The 18,955-nt window shown below is 43.2% G+C and overlaps 1 protein-coding gene across 18 annotated transcripts in view; it reads right to left on the minus strand.

The window, feature by feature from the left end:
- KIF1A (kinesin family member 1A) overlaps positions 1-15,133 on the minus strand; it is a 124,564-nt gene extending 109,431 nt beyond the window's left edge. For all 18 annotated transcript variants that reach the window (XM_048506708.1, XM_048506707.1, XM_048506706.1 and 15 more), the window contains exon 1: positions 14,975-15,133. The gene's annotated coding sequence lies outside the window, so the exon portion shown is untranslated. The remainder of the gene's footprint in view (positions 1-14,974) is intronic.
- Positions 15,134-18,955: the final 3,822 nt, after the last annotated feature.

An 18,955-nucleotide genomic window follows, 5' to 3' on the forward strand; every position in this document is an offset into this window, starting at 1 on the left:
TCCCAGAGTTTTAAGGGAAGAGGTGTTAAAAGAATGTTTAAAAAAACCATTCAATGGATAACACTGCTGGAAGTCTGGGGAAAGGCCAACATATTGATATAACAGAAGTAGTTGTACGCTTGTAAAATGAAGCATAAACAGCATGTGTAGTGTAGTGTTTAAGAGCAGTTGGACTCTAATCTGGAAAACTGGGTTTGATTCCCCACTCCTCCACATGAGCAGCATACCCTTATCTGGTGAACCATATTTGTTTCCCTGCTCCTACATTCCTGCTGAGTGACCTTGGGCTAGTCATAGTTCTTCGGAACTCTCTCACGGCTCTACCTCACAAGGTGCCTGTTATGGGGAGAGGAAGGGAAAGGAGTTTGTAGGTCTCTTTGAGTCTCCTTACAGGAGAGAATGCGGGTGGGGTATAAATCCAAACTCCTCTTCCTATACCACAATTAGATGAGTCTGATTTAAGAGGTGTGGTGTCAGTGATATGACAATAGAGAATCAAGCAGGTTGGAAACATGGCAATTCGAGCATCACAATGAATTATGCTGCTTTACGTTTGCAAGTTTTATCATGCTTGCATAAAGGGCTATCAGACTGCAGCCAACTTATTACAACTCTAACAGGGACATTCAAGGTAAGTGAAAAGCAGAGGTGGTTTGCCATTGCCTTCCTCTGCAGAGTCTTTCTTGGAGGTCTCTCTTACAAGTACAACCTTGTTTAGCTTCTGAGAAATCAGGCTATGGCATCTTCCCTCCCCAAGTTTTAGCATATGATCTGCAAAATCCCCAATATGTGGTTATTTATGGTAAGATTTCTAAACTGGTACATCTATAGGGTTATCTCTCCTTAGAGCATGAGAGCTGGTAATATTTCTATCAATAGATTATTCTCTATCAATAGGTCATTTTCATGTAGGAAGGTAGCTTTTGCCAGTCAGAGAAGGCGCATCAGAAAAATCACCAATTAATCTTATGGATCAAGTTAATTTAGCAAGGATTACTTAACAAGATTTTCCTTAATCCGAGGTACTGTCTCCTTTGCAAATGCCCACGTGACCCAGTTTTCTGGGGAGAACTGAGAACCCGATGGCTGACCATCCGCCTCAGTAAGTGACACTCAGAATCATTTCTAGGGCCAAAATAGCTGTGGGAGATCTGCAAATACACCCCCCTGCCTTTCTTTTAACTCAAGAGCATGTGTGAGTACTGATTTTTCATCAAAGCATCAGTGCTGGGGTACAAGATAGTTCTCACTGTACTGATTTCACAATCTTAATTCCCACTCCACAGAAAGCTACTACATATCTTTATCATGCCTATATTTTTTCTACTTCTAGGCTAATTGCTCTTGGGTAAATTGATTAATATTAATTAAATGGTACAGCAAAAGGGTTACACACACTCTCATCTAGAGGTACCTTTCTCATCAAAATCAGACCCATAGTTGACTCTCCCACCCATAGTTGATTTTCAGTCTTTTTTTTAACAATGGGAGATCTAATCACAGATCTAAGACACCATGCCTGTTTTATTTATTTATTGCATTTAAGATCCTGCATTTTATCCATCATGGAATCTGGCATATATAAAATTCACAGGAACCTTACAATAGAGGTGGGCAAATTACAGCTAGATCCCCAAATCTAGCCCATAAGACCTTTGCATCTGACCCTCAAAGTGCTTAATTTGCTAAGAGCATTGGCCCACAGAACTGAAAAATCAGCTATTCAGTGGGATAATGCTCCTGAAAAATGTCTGAACAGATTGAGAGCCTTTAAGAGCATAAGAATATGTGAGAGGACCATATCTGGACCACCACCTGCTTTTGAGGGCTCTACATTGGAGCTGGCTGATTCAGTTTCTAGCACATGAAAAACAGTCCAACCTGGATGTAAAATTTTGGCTCCATAAACCTCTACCCGAGGTTTTCTTAACCACACCTTGCTCGTCGTTCACAAGAATGACTGACAAAATGGTCACTGGGAAGTAGCAGCTATTGTTTTGTTTCCACGGAGGCTATACAAGGAGGTTAACAGCACTTCTGAGTTTCATTTGCTTTGGGTCTTGTAACTAAACTTTGAGGGAATATCTGTCATGCCTCACAAAATCAGAGCAACCAGTTCCCACTAGGTGATACCCTTATTAAAGATGCAGGTTGGACTATTTTTTTAATGTGCTGGAAACTGAATATATATAGCCTTAGATCAAATTCCCTCTTCCCTGCTGTATCATACAATATTACTGTATTCCTCACTGTTGAGATAGCTCAAAAGGAAGGAAAAAATCCTCAAAAATTCAAGGTCAACTTGGGAGGAGAAAATTTCTTTCTCCTCATAGGTTCTGAATCTGCAAGAATTCATTTCAAAGCAGCATAAAATCAGTTCAACCTGGCTTCCCCGCACATGAGTAACTGAGTAGGGCCTCCAGGGCCCACCTCAGGTTTGTTTCCAGCCTAAATAATTCAGTGAAATAAGTGCACTGATCAGCTCAGCCACATCCAGGACTCTCTGCCTGAAGTCAGCAAGCACTAGAGTAGCCAAGGAGGGAATGAAAGCGGATGTCACACAAAAGCAAATTTTCTAAACTTCTCTTCAGCACAATCCAGCAATCCCTCTGCTTGTTTTGCAGAAAACTGAAAAGGCACCACATTGTTCCACACTGCTGTAGAACCAAACTGCATAAACCATCCTAAACTCTGGTGGAACCAACCAGGCCTGCAGCTCCATAACTCAATCTAGTACAATACTAAGGTCTTGTTCATATTCAGCGTTGCCAACTCCAGGAACTTCCCAGAGAATTTGGGGTGATGTCTGGAGAGAACAGAATATGGGGAGCTCAGCTGGGATATAGTGATATAGAGTTAGCTCTTCAAAACAGACATTTCCTCCCATGGAAGTGATAGTCTGGAGTTGAGTCTGGAGATCCAAGCATCACCTTGAGGTTGGTAGCTCTATTGTAGATAGAAGGCAAATAAACCAAAGGTTCTGTGCCCTGCAGTAATACTTCAGGTAGTGTGTTCTATTCAACATATTTGGAGGATTCATCTTGTACGGTTCTTCCAGTTTAGTTGTACTGTCTCTCTATATCATAATTTTTTATCTTGACCTTTCTTCCCAGAGCTTAGGCAGCCTACATGGTTCTCCCTTTCCTAATTCATCCTATCAACAATGCTTTGAGATAGGTGAGGCTAAGAAAATGCAACTGGCCCATGGTCACGCCTAGGGATCTCCCACTGTTACAACTGATTTCTGGCACAGATCAGTTCACCTGAGAAACTGACTGCTTTGGAACTGGACTCTATACTATTATATTCCTTCAAAGTCCCTCCCCTCCCCAAACTCCACCCTCCTTTGCTGGCATTACGCCCATGAGCCACAGTTTGAACTTAAGCGACTCTTTTGGATGGCGTTAAGTCCACTGCAGCCTATTGACTTTCGCACTTTATGAACCTCCCCACACTCTCTGGGAGTGTCAGAGCGGCACCGTGTCCTACTGCCTCCCATTTGGATGTCTCCAGGATCCCATAAACTCTGATTACAACACCACATCAGCTCCAGTTAGTTTTACCAGACCTGTTCGAAAGAATATGCACTGCATTAATGCTGAGGACAAACAACCTATTTTAAGGGGAAGGCCCTAATATGAAAAGAAACTTCTCCAGATTAGTGGTTCACCTAAAAAGATCACTAACTCGAAGAAGGGATAATTCAGCCTTTAAAAAATCTCGATTCTTTGAGGGATTAGGTTCCTGCAGGATTAGCTCTCTTACAATTTGGAATGCTCCAAGCATACAAGAAGGGGAACATTTTTCAAGGCTTTCATTACATTGTCACACAGGCTGCACTACACTTTGTTCTGAAAAATTCAGTTTTCTGCTCCTAGAGCCTAGCAGACCCATGGAGAATGAGCTCTAGAGAAGATGACATTATAATGGTACTCTCATTCACTGAATTTCAACAATAACCTGAACACTGAGCCATCCAAACATAGCGCAATATTAAAAAAGAAGATAAAATGCAAATCTGAATCCATCACAAGTGGAAGGAAATTAGTTTTCACAGGCATATGTCCCTGGATAGATATTAAAGATTTAGACTAACACTGCAATATGCCTGTTCTTGACTGCCTCTGGTTCAGAAAAGAGGAGTTTTGGAAACAGGCATGACTAAGGGCAATTTAAAAAACAGAATACAGCTGTAATGGTGGTTGCAATTTAAAGGGGGAAACCATCACTGGCAAACAATAATGGTTATTTCTTCTTAAGCCATTTTCTGGTAACAAATTCCCATCTCCCCACCTGCAAGCAGCTTTTAAACCCAAGATGCTGGGTCAGGCGGGGGAGGGGGGCAATGATAAGTACCTATAAATGTTCCCTAGTGGTGGGAAGGGAAGTTAAAGAATTGGAAGGTCACAGTTTGTGGTGGGGGGAAAAGCACCCAAGAAAACTATTCAGTAGCCTTTCTCCCTCTGACCAATTACAGCTACTGCAGCCAGATTTCATTAAAAAAAAACCACGGGAAAAATAATTACAGCATGTGTAGTTAAGTGCAGGAAGCCATTACAAGGAAACAGATTCCCAGTCTTGGGCATTTTCCCCATGGCCAATATATCCTGGGATAAGGAAGTGAACCATCCCGATTTGGGCATGAATTCCACATGGTTTCCAGGTCTAACTCAGGCCCGCCCTGCAAGATTTCCCTTATCCCACACCTTTCAAAAAATGATGACATTGGGGGTTCTTTTTTTAAAACTGTGCCGCTCCCGCTCCCATGCAAACACCACGGGAGACAGACCCGTTTATTTTTCCCACCTCGCCGGCTGCAGCCAATCAGAATAGTGGAAAAACGGGACAGTTTGCACATGCGCGGGCAACGTCAGTGAGAAAAATGAAAGTAAACCGGGGGCCATGCAGAATCACCTGGAGTTCTTCCTCCCAGCCTGAACGTGCTGACGGACTGCCGTGCGGAGGAAGGAACTGAGATGGAAACATCCTGGTTTGTATGATCCCAGTTTTCCCCCGGGGATATTTTGGCCATGGGGAAAACGCCTTGTATTTCCTTTATAACATTAAAAGAGGCATTTGCAAGGGGAGCTCAATTACCAGTAAAGATGTTCAATGTCTTCCCTATCATCCTGTTATCTCCTGAAAATATCCTGTGCCATTTTCAATCATTCCCCCTCCTCTCCATACCATGCTTATGTAAGCCTGACTGGGAAAGAAACAATGCTGGGCCTGACAGAGGAGCAAATAAAACCTCCCTGCTTCCTGCTCACTACTCCTAACTGCAATTCTACCTTGTCCTCACAGGGTTGGTTTTTCCCCCATCATGGCTACAATTTCCACTAAGCTCCACTAAGGAATTATTATCCTCACCACCCGCTCCCAGTAGGTGAGAAACAGCCTGGAGATGACAATTTGTTCTTGATGTTGGAAAACAGTCTAAGGCTCATTCCGCACACGCAGAATAATGCACTTTCAAGCTGCTTTCAGGGCTCTTTGAAGCTGTGCGGAATGGCAAAAACAGTTGTGAAAGCAGCTTGAAAGTGCATTATTTTGCGTGTGCGGAATGAGCCTAAGGGAACAGATTAAGAAATCTATCTTCCCTAACTCTCATACCAGCCATCTCCTTGAAAACTCAGATCCAAATGCTGCATTGTACAACTTATTTATGTATTCATTTTGAAATCTGAAAAAAAAAGTATGGAGCTACCCATTCTAAATTCGGAAATTCCCAGTTGTGAAAGCCCCAAATCTCCAGGAGTCTCCCAACCTGGATCTGGCAACTCTACCTGCCCCATCCACTGCTGGTGGTCAGGGGGGACCTGGCAATCCTAGGAGCACAGGACCTAGCAGGTTATAATGCCACAGAGTCCACCTCCAAAGCAGCCATTTCCTCCAAAAGATCTGATCTCTGTTGCCTGGAGATCAGTTCTAATTCCAGAAGATCTCCAGACAGCCATGCATATATCCCTCCCTCCAAAGCAGCCATTCTTTCAATTGGATCTGTAGTCGAACTGTAATTCCAAGAGACCGCCAGGCTCCACCTGGAGGTTGGCAGCCCTACATGCAAAAGACAGTTATATCTTTAAAGGCTAAGATAACCCTAACCTTTGTAAACCACTTTGTGTCTCGGTGAGAAAGGTGAATGTCAAATGAAATAAACACATAAGCCACAATTCCTTGCAAATACCTCAGCTTGGCATATGGTAACTAAAAACCTAAATCTAATAATATTCCAGAAAAGAGCTCATAAGTAAACCCATGTAAAAGGCAGGCAAGAGGTTCTGACTATATAAACATATTTGAGACCTGCTACTTGATTTCTACATAAGGATAGACTTTAACATCACTCATTCACAAGAGTGCTATTTCCAAGAAGCAAAAAGCCTAACCACAGTGCTATATAAACCAAAGTCAGGACACTAATACATCAAATAACAAGGCATACCATATGTGGGAATAGTCAGCCTTATGCTGTGCACACTTATAGTACACATGGGGAGACTTTGGTGACGGGAATCTCACAGAAAGCTCATTTAGCAACACAAAGGGATACTAAGTACAAACACAAATGTCATTGTTGCCTCTGTCTAACACAGAACCCTCAGAAGAACCCTTAGCTCAGAAGCCTTACAGGAATGCGGCCCAGGCGCAGCTGGGGAATGGTGCATGAGGGTTGCCAGCTAAGATGATGGATTTGTGGGGCAGCCAATCAGTATTAGTGGTCCTTTTCATGTTTTATAGGACAACCTCACAGCTACTCTTAAGACTCTGTGCAGCACGCCTCAGGACTCTTCCCATTTGGAATCCGAAGCAGGAGTTTTATACCTTACTCTGCAGTTGCTTTACATTATGTCTGCTGGGAGACACCTGATGTGTTTTGTTCCTGTGAACCTCAATTAGGAATCTAACTGGTCTCAAGTATGTAAGGGTTCCAGTCCAGCCTCTTCTGCTGTTTGCTGCTGTTGCTTTCTGACCAACATCCTCGCTCAGTGGGTAACTAACCCACAGCTCCCATTTTCCCCGGGTTCCTTTCCCACTGAAACAACTGTGGGTCTTTACATATCTACACTGCTGTGCTCCCCATGCTTAGATAGAAGCAGCCTGGCTGCAGGGTACTGTGGGAGCCTTCCTTGTTGATTCAATGGTATTTGAGACAGGGTGATATCAGTAGCCTATTTTCTTTATGAGAACAAAATTAATTTACAGCAGATCTGGCTCTGTCCCCTTGCTGTTTGAATAATTTGTGAAACAGATAACTAGTGGTTGTATTTCCACAGTGTGTTCTATTACTGGACTTAATGAGACAGGGTTGAAGTTGCCGCTAGGCTGATGAAATCATTCTAGACTAAGGTGAGAATTTCTCAGCACTGCAGGGCACTTGTTCTGTGTTCTGAACTGTATAAGAGCCCCTTGGGGATAGGGTGGTATAAAAATCCAAATAATAAACAAACAAATAAATACAAAAGCTCTTCAGTTCCTGCGGTGGGAATCACTTTTGATTTTCATTCACCTTCTTATTTACTGTCATCATATTTAAGTAGACATCCTCCAATGAAATCAGGGAACAGAAAACACCGGAGTATGGTGAGGTTATTTTCCTTTACATTAAAAATAAATCTGATTAACAACAGAAAGCAAAAGAAATCTAATGAAAAGGAGATCAGTAGTAATCAGTAATTAATACTGCACTCAGAGATGAATCCCACTGAACTCAGAGGGGCTTACTCCTTAGCAAGTGTGCTTAGGACTGATATGTCACATGCATTTCCAACAGAGCCATTTGTGAGTTCCCCCTACCCCTGCAGGGTAGGCCACCATGGTCTCCTAGGGACTCAGCTGCTCTCTTGGGTCAAATAAGACACAACCATGGCTTCTGTTCACAGGCTCTTTACTTTCATTAGGTAGTTAGCAGCACTCCTTGACGTTTCAGCCCCTGCATCATACCAACCAACCTCCTGCTTGTCCTGCTTCCTTTTTATCCCTCTAGGGAGGTTCCCTTCCCGCTGGGAGCCTCCTATTCCAGCCTCCTAGTGGCTGGTGAGCTGTCTGTCTTGCCCTTCCAGCCTGGTACTGGCTCTTCAGCTTTTCTGTCCCTTCTCGATTGCAATCTGGCTGAGACTGTGCTGCGCCCCCCCCCTTTCTATAAGGTTACAATGGGCTACTGATTGCAGATTGACCAGGGTTGTGCTGCCTCCACCCTTTCCCTTGTAACTGCTGAGGCTTGTTGTTGCTACTGAGGCTCTTCTGCCATTTCTCTGCAATCTCTCCTAGCCTCTGGTTTCCTGGAGGTCCCTGTTCCTGCTGGTAAATTCAGTTGTGAGGTGCTTCAAGGTCCCTAGGTAAATGTTTGTGACAAGGAGAGGGGTAGAACAGGCTGTCTGGTGCTGGCAGGCAGCACTGTCTATGGACACCGTCCTTTTGTGGTCTTGCTGTACAACTCAGCACAGCAAAGCCATTAATGAGCTGGACAAGTTTTGGGTTGAAGAAGCTTGATTGAACTCTGCCTATTTGACTTGGGGCCACTTTTTTCACTGTGGCTGTTTTTGCACACCGAAATTGCCCCTCTGTTGGAACAGGGAATGCCTCAATGCAGTCGGGAGTTCCCTGCAGCCCTTGGTGTTGCAGCGTGGCTGCCACGTTTCTGCCCCGGAGCCAGTGGTGGGATTCAAATAATCTACGTAACAACCGGTTCTGGTGGTGAGATTCAAATAATTGAACAACTGGTTGTTTACAAGCACCATTTTAACAACTGGTTCTGCCGAAGTGGTGCGAACCTGTTGAATCCCACCACTGCCCGGAGCTGCCCCGCATCAATGGCTTTGCTCCGTGAATTTCCTGAACTGCAAAGGTTGAGATCCTTTTGAAATGCCCCTTTGTTGCTCCGGAGGCTTCCACTGGCATGCAAAAGTCCTCCATAGCATAAACAGGGCCAGTTTTCCCGCCTCACCGCTCTGGCCTGCCCCACCAATGGACAAGAGCTAAGAAGCAGCACCCACCCCCCTCTTGCAGTGAAAAAAAAATAGAGGGAGAAACCTTGGTTTTTATAAAGGAGGGCAAAACCTTGGGCAGAAAAGCAGTGTGTGCAGGAACCGCGAATGGGAGAGCAGCAATTCGCTCACACACACAAGGATTCCAGATTTCCATTTTAGATTGGGGTGGGGGTGGGGGTGGAGGACAGCGATCCCGTCGCACACACGGATTTTAGACGGTGGGGAGAGGACACCGATTCTCAGCGCTTGATGTACAACTAGAACAGCGAAAGTGAGTGGGGGGAGATTCAGCCAATCCGAATGCAGGAAATGGAGGCTGCCCGCGCAAGCGTGAAAGTGAATCCGGAAGAGCTCACGGTGCTTAAGCTGTGCCTATGGGGGGGCTTGTGGAAAACCATTTGGGGCTCCCCTCACCAGCCCTCACTCGAATGAAGGACAGAGCCGGGCAGAAGTGGGGAACTACAAGCAGGGTGAGAAGCCCCGCAGCAGGTATGCTCTCCAGCTAAGCCACGGAGCATTAGAAAGTGCAAAAACAGCCTGTGAATTCTTTAGCACCAAACCTTTAAATTCTTTATAATTAAGACTAAAGTAACACTATAGACCAGAATTTCCAGAGGTCAAGGCTGAGACCTGTTCCATAGTACCAATATATGTTTCCATTATGCCAATAAATTGCTGATGTTTCGTATCTACAGAATATATTGATCAATCAACTAAAAAGCTTTCTATCCAGTTTTCTTTCTCCAGTGAAAATTGCTTCTGGATGGATATTTGCTGAATACCCAAATAATATAATCAAGATGTAATTTTAGAAATTTTAGAGGCCTTTCCTGCTTGAGTTGTTTACATTGTATCTTGCTGTGAAATGCTATGTTTATTTATTTGAATTCCACATGTTTTTTTTCTCTATTTGGTTCTAGAAATGGTTTCCCAAGCACTTTAATCATCATTTTATCTGTTTCCCGAGCCACCTTCACTTGAGCATGCAATTATGTGGAAAAGTCTTTATTTCTCTGCCCTTCTCGATGCCCCAGAGTAGTAGCCCAACCTCCTCTTTAGCCAGTTTCTCCTCCTCCTTCCTTTTCAAGAGGAATTTCTTTGTTTTCATCATATTGAACTAGCAATGTAACATTGAGGCAGAGATAAAAGTAGCAGAGTCAATTGGATCAGGTTTGTCAATTTCACATAAAACTTGTGATGTTAACATTCAGGCAGAGATACACAGAAGCAGAGTTGATTGGCTTCCATTTGGGGGTTGGTAGTTTTCAATAATAAAAATGGAGACTGGAACATTTTTTAATTACTGCTTCTAAATGTAATTGCACAATAATGCTAGAGCACCTGCGCAAAAGAAAAAAGGGTGAGGGTTGTTCTGCAAAGGGTGAGCCCAGACATCCCACCACCATCAGGAATAATATGTTTTCAGCAGTAGTGTGTGAAATAAATGCAACTGAAGAGACGGGGTGGGGGGGGAGAACCAAAATGGGGGGAGGTGTACAGAATTGATTGCGTAGAAAACGTTTCCAAGTTTGACCACTGGGAAAATCTGTGGTAAGCTGTGCATACGGAAAAGGCCAGAAACAGGACATGGGGGAAGAATAGGATTGCCAGCTCCAGGTACAAGGTTTTGGGAGTGGAGGGACCTCAGTAGGATACAATGCCATAGTATCCACTTTCTGAAGTGGCCATTTTCTCCATGTGAACTGATCTCAGTTGCCTGGATACCAATTGTAATAGCAAGAGATCTTCAGCCACCACCAGAAGGTTGTAAAAAAACCTAAGGGAGAACCAGTGTGGAGATAAGGCAACCATATGTCCCTGTGTGTTAACTATGGTTAAGCCATCCTGGTTATCCCAGCGTTTAGAGTGGCCCATGTGGCATTGATCAGAGCCCAGACCTTTTTTTATTGTGGCCCATGGCTCTGTGTAATGGACTACATGAAAAGGTGAGGACAGCTAATTCATGTGAGTCTGGATCGGCACTCAACTTTTAAGTGGGGAGAGAGAGTTTAGTGGTTTGTTACTGAAACTGTTTACAACTGTTATCGTAAGCTGTCTTGAATCACAAATAAAAGGAAAATATAAACATTTAACTGAACAAATAAATAAGCAGCTGCTTTACCCTGAGTCAGACCACTGATCCATGCAACCTAGTATATGATCTGATAGCAACTATTCTCCAGGCAGCCAGATCTTACCCAGCCCTACTGCATAATGAGGTAACTTTTTCACAGTACAGTCTTAAGCAGAGTTCTAAATCCATTGGAGACAACAGGCTTAGAAGGGTGTAACTTTGTTCAGGATTGTGCTGTCAGTTCCCTAAGGGTGTTAAACACAAGCTATGTATGGTGGGTTACAATGAATCACAATCTGAATGAGTCAACAGGATGACATGGGTGCAGAGGGAAAATAGCAAGTGCCATTTGCATTGATGAAAGCATTAGTTGTACAACACTTAGAGAAGTCTGTTTATAGCAAGCAGAGTCAGGCACTCATAAGATGACAAAAGGAAAATATATGACAACGTTTAAGAAAATGATGTTTGGAAATGTTATGATTTCAGCAAACCCTTGTCAAAGTACAATTGGCTGAGTATTGCATAGATCACAGCATCTAAAGCTTTAAAAACACACACCCATATCTCGGCAATGATGTTAGCAGTGAAGTAGTCAAATATACAGAGAGAATAGAATACTAGGCCTGAACATGAGGAATTGTAAAAAATAAAGACTAAACAGAAGTAATAATGTATTGTCAAAGGCTTTCACAGCCAGATTCAACTGGTTCTGGTGGGTTTTCCAGGCTGCGTGGCTGTGGTCTTGTTCCTAACGTTTTGCCTGCATCTGTGACTGGCATCTTCAGAGGTGTATCACAGAGGGAAGTCTGTTACACACTGTGTCCAGAGAGAAGGGAATGTTTGGGGTATATATTGTCCATGTCCCAGGGTGGGGAACCAATCAGTAAGTGTTTGGCTGGAACTTGTTATGCAAAGATGTGGTTGATAGTACTGTCAACCACATCTTTGCATAACAAGTTCCACCCAAACACTTACTGATTGGTTCCCCACCCTGGGACATGGACAACGTATACCCCAAACATTCCCTTCTCTCTGGACCAGCGGTTCTCAACCTGAGGGTCGCGACCCCTTTGGGGGTCGAACAACCCTTTCACAGGAGTCGCCTAAGACTCTCTGCATCAGTGTTCTCCATCTGTAAAATGGATAAATGTTAGGGTTGGGGGTCACCACAACATGAGGAACTGTATTAAAGGGTTGCGGCATTAGGAAGGTTGAGAACCATGGCTCTGGACACAGTGTGTAACAGACGTCCCTCTGTGATACACCTCTGAAGATGCCAGCCACAGATGCAGGCGAAATGTTAGGAACAAGATCCACCAGACCACAGCTGCACAGCCTGGAAAACCCACCAGAAGTAATAATTGGTAGGTCACAACAGTCATGAAGTCAACATGCACTGAACAAAGAGAAACGAAAGGAGGGTAATAAGGGCTGAAACCTCAAACCTTCCAAATCCTAAAAGGCACTGATAAGATATGGGTAGTTCTCTTCATAATGATATAAGGATATGTGCAGCTTGTAACCTTGCTCAAAGGCAGACTTCTGTGGATGAATATCTGTTTGCGTCATTCAGAAATCTCTGACAACAGCTTAGAGGCATGTGATTTTTTCCATTTTATTTTAGAAGATGTTTTAAATGTTGAAGCAAAAATAGCAATCAAAATGATAAGTATTGAGTTCTGGCGGGATTTGGAATGAAATTCAGATAGTCTGCCAGCATTCCAATTCTGCAATATACGTTTTATCGCAACATTGAGTTATTTTTCATACCACTGCAGGAAATGCAATGTAGAATACATGTAGAATGGTGTGATTGCTGGCCTCTTGGCCAAATTCAGTTATTTATGCTACTATCTACTAGGGCTACACTGTGACCTGGATAGTCCAGACTAGCCTGATCTAGTCAGATCTCAGAAGTGTTGATCCTAGTTAGCATTTAGATGACAGACCACAAAGGAATACCAGGGTTGCTACACAGAGGAGAGCAATGGCAAACCACCTCTATTAGTCTATTGCATTAAAAAACCTACTGGGTTACCATGGTTTGACTGCCACTCGAGAGCAGTTTACACAGTAAGGGCTAGAGCAAGAAATATTCCTTCCAACGCATGTCCTTGCTATACTATGCTGTGAAAAGAAAACTTGTATTCCTAAGATGGGCTTCTGTGACTTCAAAGTAGGCCATTCAAACTGTCCCCAGAACCATCACTTCTATCATGTATCTAACACCAGCAAGAACTTTTGTCATTTCAATATCACTTGGGAAAATGAATAGTTTTTGGCTGACAGATAGATACCATCACATCATGCTCTATATTTTCCTTCTATCCAAAAATGCTGAACCCAGAGATCAGGTGTAAAAGCCTTTTTATGGTCAATTTGGTTGCTGTCTTGAATCATGGCCCTAGCAATCATAACTTACACCCTCTTTTATTCTCTACAAGCTCACATACTTGTATTGTGCTAGTATATAAGTTAACAGTATTGTGCTAGTATATAAGTTAGCAATGTGTTACTGTACAAGTGCATGCTCCAAACCTTATAAAATGGCTGACACTTAGCCAAGTCCTCCACCCATATCAGAACTGGCCGTTCTAAAGGGATCTGAAAGTTTTCCATTACACTGAATTCTTCCTCCTCCAGTGTATCAGACAGCAAGGGACTGAAGGCTTCTTCTACCGACAGTACATGGCAGCATTTTTAGGATGCATACTATGCTACAGGTTTCCTTCAAGATTTTGTGAGATTCCCCCAGGTCATCCACACAGAAAACAAAGCCATGAAATGTGCCTAGAGCCTTTAACATAGACAAACAGAGAGTGACCTGCTGAGGAAGACATTTTGAATTCATTATTCCTGTATATATATCTCTTTCACGCGTTCTTTCAATGAAAGGAACTGGGGATGAGTTAAAGTACAATAATAGGAATCGCAAGAAGCTGAAACAATCCCAGAATATTATTTCTACTGATTGCATGGCCGGCCCACACCCAGTCCTTATGACTCTGCATTCCGTCCAGGGCTGTCTGTAACTGCCATTGGCGCAGGAATATATGGGGTGGGGTGATGTTGATTAGCAATGCATGGCAGTATCCTTGCTGGATGTCTTTCAGAAAGCTCTTGGTGCGACTGATCCTCTTCAGACACTATGAGGGTCTCTGTTCCACCCCACAGAGCAACAGAGATCGTACAGTTGTGTTCAAAAAGAAAGGGTGTCTCCCCTTTTTATGAAGAATCAGGGAAAATATAAGGAAGTCATAAAACCTCAGGACAGCAAACACACACACAATGCAAGCAGGTACATTGTGCCTCCTATGATGGAACGCAATCGGAGCTCAGCCTTTAAATCTGAATGGTACCGAACTGTCAATTGGCAATGTCCTTTTCCAAGAGATGCTTCCGTTTATCCTTTCATCATCCGATCTGATGCTGCCATTTCTGGCTATGACATCACACACAAATACACACACCCTGCATCTTGCGCTCTATGTTCCGGGGGGGGAGGGGGATACATGATAGGCTTTGCTCAAACACCCCCCTACTCTCTCCTTACCACACTGTCACACAACACTTTGGACAGATGGGGGGTTGAGGAAAAGAGGGCCCACGGTTGGACAGATGCACACACCCATGATTGTTTCCCCAGCGAATTCACAGCAGCAGCGCCTGGAAACTGGCCTATTGTCCTCCCTTGAAAGCCAGCCAGCCGCGCGACAGGGGGAGAGAGATGCGCAACCAGCTGTAACACAGGGCAGAATGAATAGGATCCGCGAGAACGGAACCCTGAAGGCCTCTCCCGTGGGCACTAAGGCCACTAGGGGGCCAGCACTGCAACGGGGAATGCTGATCTCCAAGGACAAGGAATGTAGGGTGGGACACCACAAGACAATGGAAGGATGCGGCTTACCTCCTGCGGGACTTAATGGCTCGCTACAACCAGCCCTGCTTGAGGGAGGCTGGCGCTGGCATCGGAGAGGCTCCGGCCGCTGCTCTGGCCAGCCCGCTGCAATAAGACGCTCCCGGCCGCCTCTCTGCCGTTGTGGTGCTGATGCTGCGCTCTCCGAGGATGCTCGACTCCTGCAGGTTCATTGCACGCCCCGCCCCTAGCCCTGCTCGTCGGCTGATTGGCAGGCGGGCCAGAACAGCCTGTTGACCGCAGCCGCCAGGGGGAGGAGCTCAGGCTCCTGCCGCTGTTGATGTCGCTACCGAAGATGGGGTTGGCACGTGATCTTATTGCTCAGAGGCTGGCGGCTTCTCACTGCGGAAACTCCGTTGCGTTGGCCCCCGGGGGGAGTCAGGGAGACGGGACCCTCCTTTGCACTGGGCAGAGGACGAATGGCTTCTCCATCTCGCCCCAGGCGTGGATCCTTCAACAATCGAGCAAAAGGGAGGCGGGACTCATCCCAGCCACATTTATGCACCTGCTATGTTGTAGAAAAGAATACTCCAGCCCTTGCCTTACATTCATACAGATGCCTGCCCGAAGTGGAAAATCTAAATGGCATTCCTGCTTCTCTACAGTCTTACCAGTACTGTGGCCAAGATGGAGCCAATGGATAATGACACTCCACCTTCAGCTCAGAGCAATTATTATTATTATAACCTAGAATTTAAAAGTGTTATTTATTTTGTACATTTTAATCGTATTCTTAATGGAGATCAGGGAACTGTAACTCATTCTTGTCTCCATTTTACTCTCACAACCCTGTGGGGACTTCAGGCCTGGCTTCTGATGGCCTACCGAACATTTGATTGTACCGACTTTTTAAAAAATGCTTTGACAGCAGTTGCCACCATGGCACAAGGATTTTCACTATATAACTGAAGGTAAGCTGTGGCAGCCATTTTGTGGCTGCACCCTGACCCACCACAGTGTTTTAGAACTCCTAAGGTACCTTTAGGTTCAGAAAGGTTAGGGACCACAGTTATAACTATTATATTACATACATTACAATGGCTTTTAACTTCATTAGGGCTTTTAAATTTTGTGACATTATGGTAGTAGGTAATGCTTTGCAAATTCTACCTGCTTGACCTGCACGGCTCTAACCTCCAATGTATCCCTTTGGCTTGACATGCATTTGTCAACATTATCACCTTCATGCTTGGAATTTATTTGCATATTTATTTTGCTTATATCCTGACTTTCTCCCCAATGGAGACCCAAAGCTGCTATTATCATTCTCCTCTCCTTCATTTTATTGTCACAACCACCCTTTACGGTATATTAGACTGAAGGTGTGTGACTGTCCCAAGATTGCCCTTGGCAGAGTGAGGATTTGAACTTGTGTTTTCTACATCCAACCCTTTAACCACTACACAACACTTGCTCTTCAAATGATGTTTGGTGGGGACTCCAAACCACTATGATTATTAGTGTGACTCTGATCAGGAAAGGTGGGATATAAATCAAATAATAATTAAAGAAGAGTTGGTTTTTATATCCTGATATATTCTACTGTAAGGAGTTTCAAAGCTCAAAGTTTAGATACAGTTGTAAAGGAGTAGAAGAACAGAAAATGGACATTTAAAATGGAAATGGAAATTGTTTAAGCAACTGACCCTATTTCAGTAAATTTCTATAAGATAAACTAGGCATGTCCTGACATGGATTGTCCAGAGAAGCCTAACATCATCCGATCTCAGAAGCTAAGCAGGGTCTGCTCTGGTTAATATTTGGATGGGAAACCACTAAGAAATACCACAGCTTTTATGCAAAGAAAGGCAATGGCACCAGGTCTGTTGTCTCTTGCCTTGAAAAGGGTTGGCATAAGTTGGTTGCAACTTCATGGCACTGTACACATGCAAACTAGACAATGGAGTAAGGAGGGTAATTGCTATCTAAAAAAATAGCACCCTGATCTACTCTTGATATGCTAATATGTTGTTTTATGATAGTCAAGACACAAATGTAGAAAGGCAGAATGATTTCACCTTAAGTTAAAAGCCTTGGACTGGCCCTGCAAAGCATTTAAATAGTTACAGCCTCTAAACAAAAAAGCAAAAAATCTGAAATCTGTTGGTGCAGCATTGAAGTGGGCAAGCAGCAGATCTCCTCTAGAAAGTAGCAGAGGCAATGACTACCCTCTGTACGAAGAGGTTTTTGAATGAAAATATACAATGCGCAGTAATTGCTTAAGCTTCCTATCTTTTTGAAGTAAATTTCTATGAGATGGAATGAGAAGGTAAATTTCTGTGAGATAGAGTGAGAAAAAAATCATGATCAAGCAGGGAATATTTCCCCTTCTGTATTAAGCAATCATCTGACATAAGGGGGGAAAATGTCACTCAAGCCTTTCGTGACTTCATGAAAGATTATCAGCTTGTGTTCATCACATCATCTTTCCCAAATCCAGTAGCAAAAGCAATTATTTTATTTCTCAAACTCTTCACTCTGTCATACCAACCTTTACTCTGCCTGCTAGATAAAATCTTTGAATATACCTCAGGAATTCCCTGACATTCTCATGGGGATAGTGTTTTATTACCTCAGACTTTATGTTTGCTTGGTTAACTGCAACACCTGCTAACAGTCCATCCACTTTTAGTCATTGCCCCAGACCTGATTTATGGGTCTAGCTCCACTGATCACATCAGTAATGTCCTCATTTGGTCCCAGGGCAAATGAGGTCAGGCTTTCATCTGTATAGCTTTATTTCCAATTTCTTCTGGCTGGAATTTGCTAGTCAGAATATTGACATTCCTGCCAGATGGAAATGGTCATCAGGACCCAAGAAAAGAAGCTTATATCAAAGTTTCATAGTTCCCAGATGTTGAAAGCAACATAAAGGTTGTCTCTTGGTCACCATGCAACCGCATAGCCTTTTCTAATAGGCATATGAATATCTTTCAAAAGGAAACTACAAATAATTTTTTAATTCTTTTTTTACCATTTTAATTTTTTTTCAACATGCAAAAGAACAAAAAAATAAACACTTTAACACCACCACCACATCCATACAAAACTAGAACATGAAATACAAAAAAACAAAAATAAGCAAATAATCACTTCCTGCTATCTCATTGTTAAGTTCTAATCCATTCAAGGTTCATGCATCATTTAAAATGAAACAATTTATCAATTACACACGTTATCATTTGTAATATTCTGTTGCAGTCTGCTGGGTTCTTCTAGATCTCCAATCTTGCAATTATTTCTCTTCTACCATATTTTTTCGATAAGTAGTCCTGGTCCATAAAAGGTTTCCAGTTTTCTACAAACTTCTCTGTATTACTGTCCTTTAGTAAGGCTGTTAATTTTGTATTTCTGAATATTCTGTGACCTTCTGTATCCAATCTTCCTTCGTTGGGGCTTTTTCCCCTCTCCATTTCTGTGCATACAATGTCCTTGCAGCCGTACACATGTACATGAAAAGCAGTCTATGTTGATTTGGGATGTCATCTAATTTTTTTAAAAAAATTCATCTTGCCTATTTATAAGGTATAAAGTACCTTTTCTTTCCACTATTTTATTTCTGTTCAGATTGTTTTAATCTAAGAAGAAAAAAACAAGCAATGTACAAGGCATTGCTAGCTAGGGTTGCCAACCTCCAGCTGGGGCCTGGGAACCTGCAAGAATTACCACTGAGCTCTAGGCCCCAGAGATCATTTTGGGGGAGAAAATGGCTGCTGTGGAAGGTGGATTCTATGGCATTAAATCCTGCTGAAAAGTCTGACCCTTCCCCAAACTCTGCCCTCTGCAACCTCCACCTTCAACAACTCCAAGAATTTCTCAATTAAGAGTTAGCAACCCTATTGGAATCTCAAGTAGGATCTCAGGAAGAAAGTAGTTTCAACATATATTCATAACAAGTTTGACTTTTCTGGGCCAGCTTTGGAGGATATCTGTAGCCTCCATAGTATCTAGGATTCTGCCCCAATTTTATGT

Source organism: Sphaerodactylus townsendi, linkage group LG08, assembly GCF_021028975.2.
Source record: "Sphaerodactylus townsendi isolate TG3544 linkage group LG08, MPM_Stown_v2.3, whole genome shotgun sequence".
NCBI lineage: Eukaryota > Metazoa > Chordata > Lepidosauria > Squamata > Sphaerodactylidae > Sphaerodactylus > Sphaerodactylus townsendi.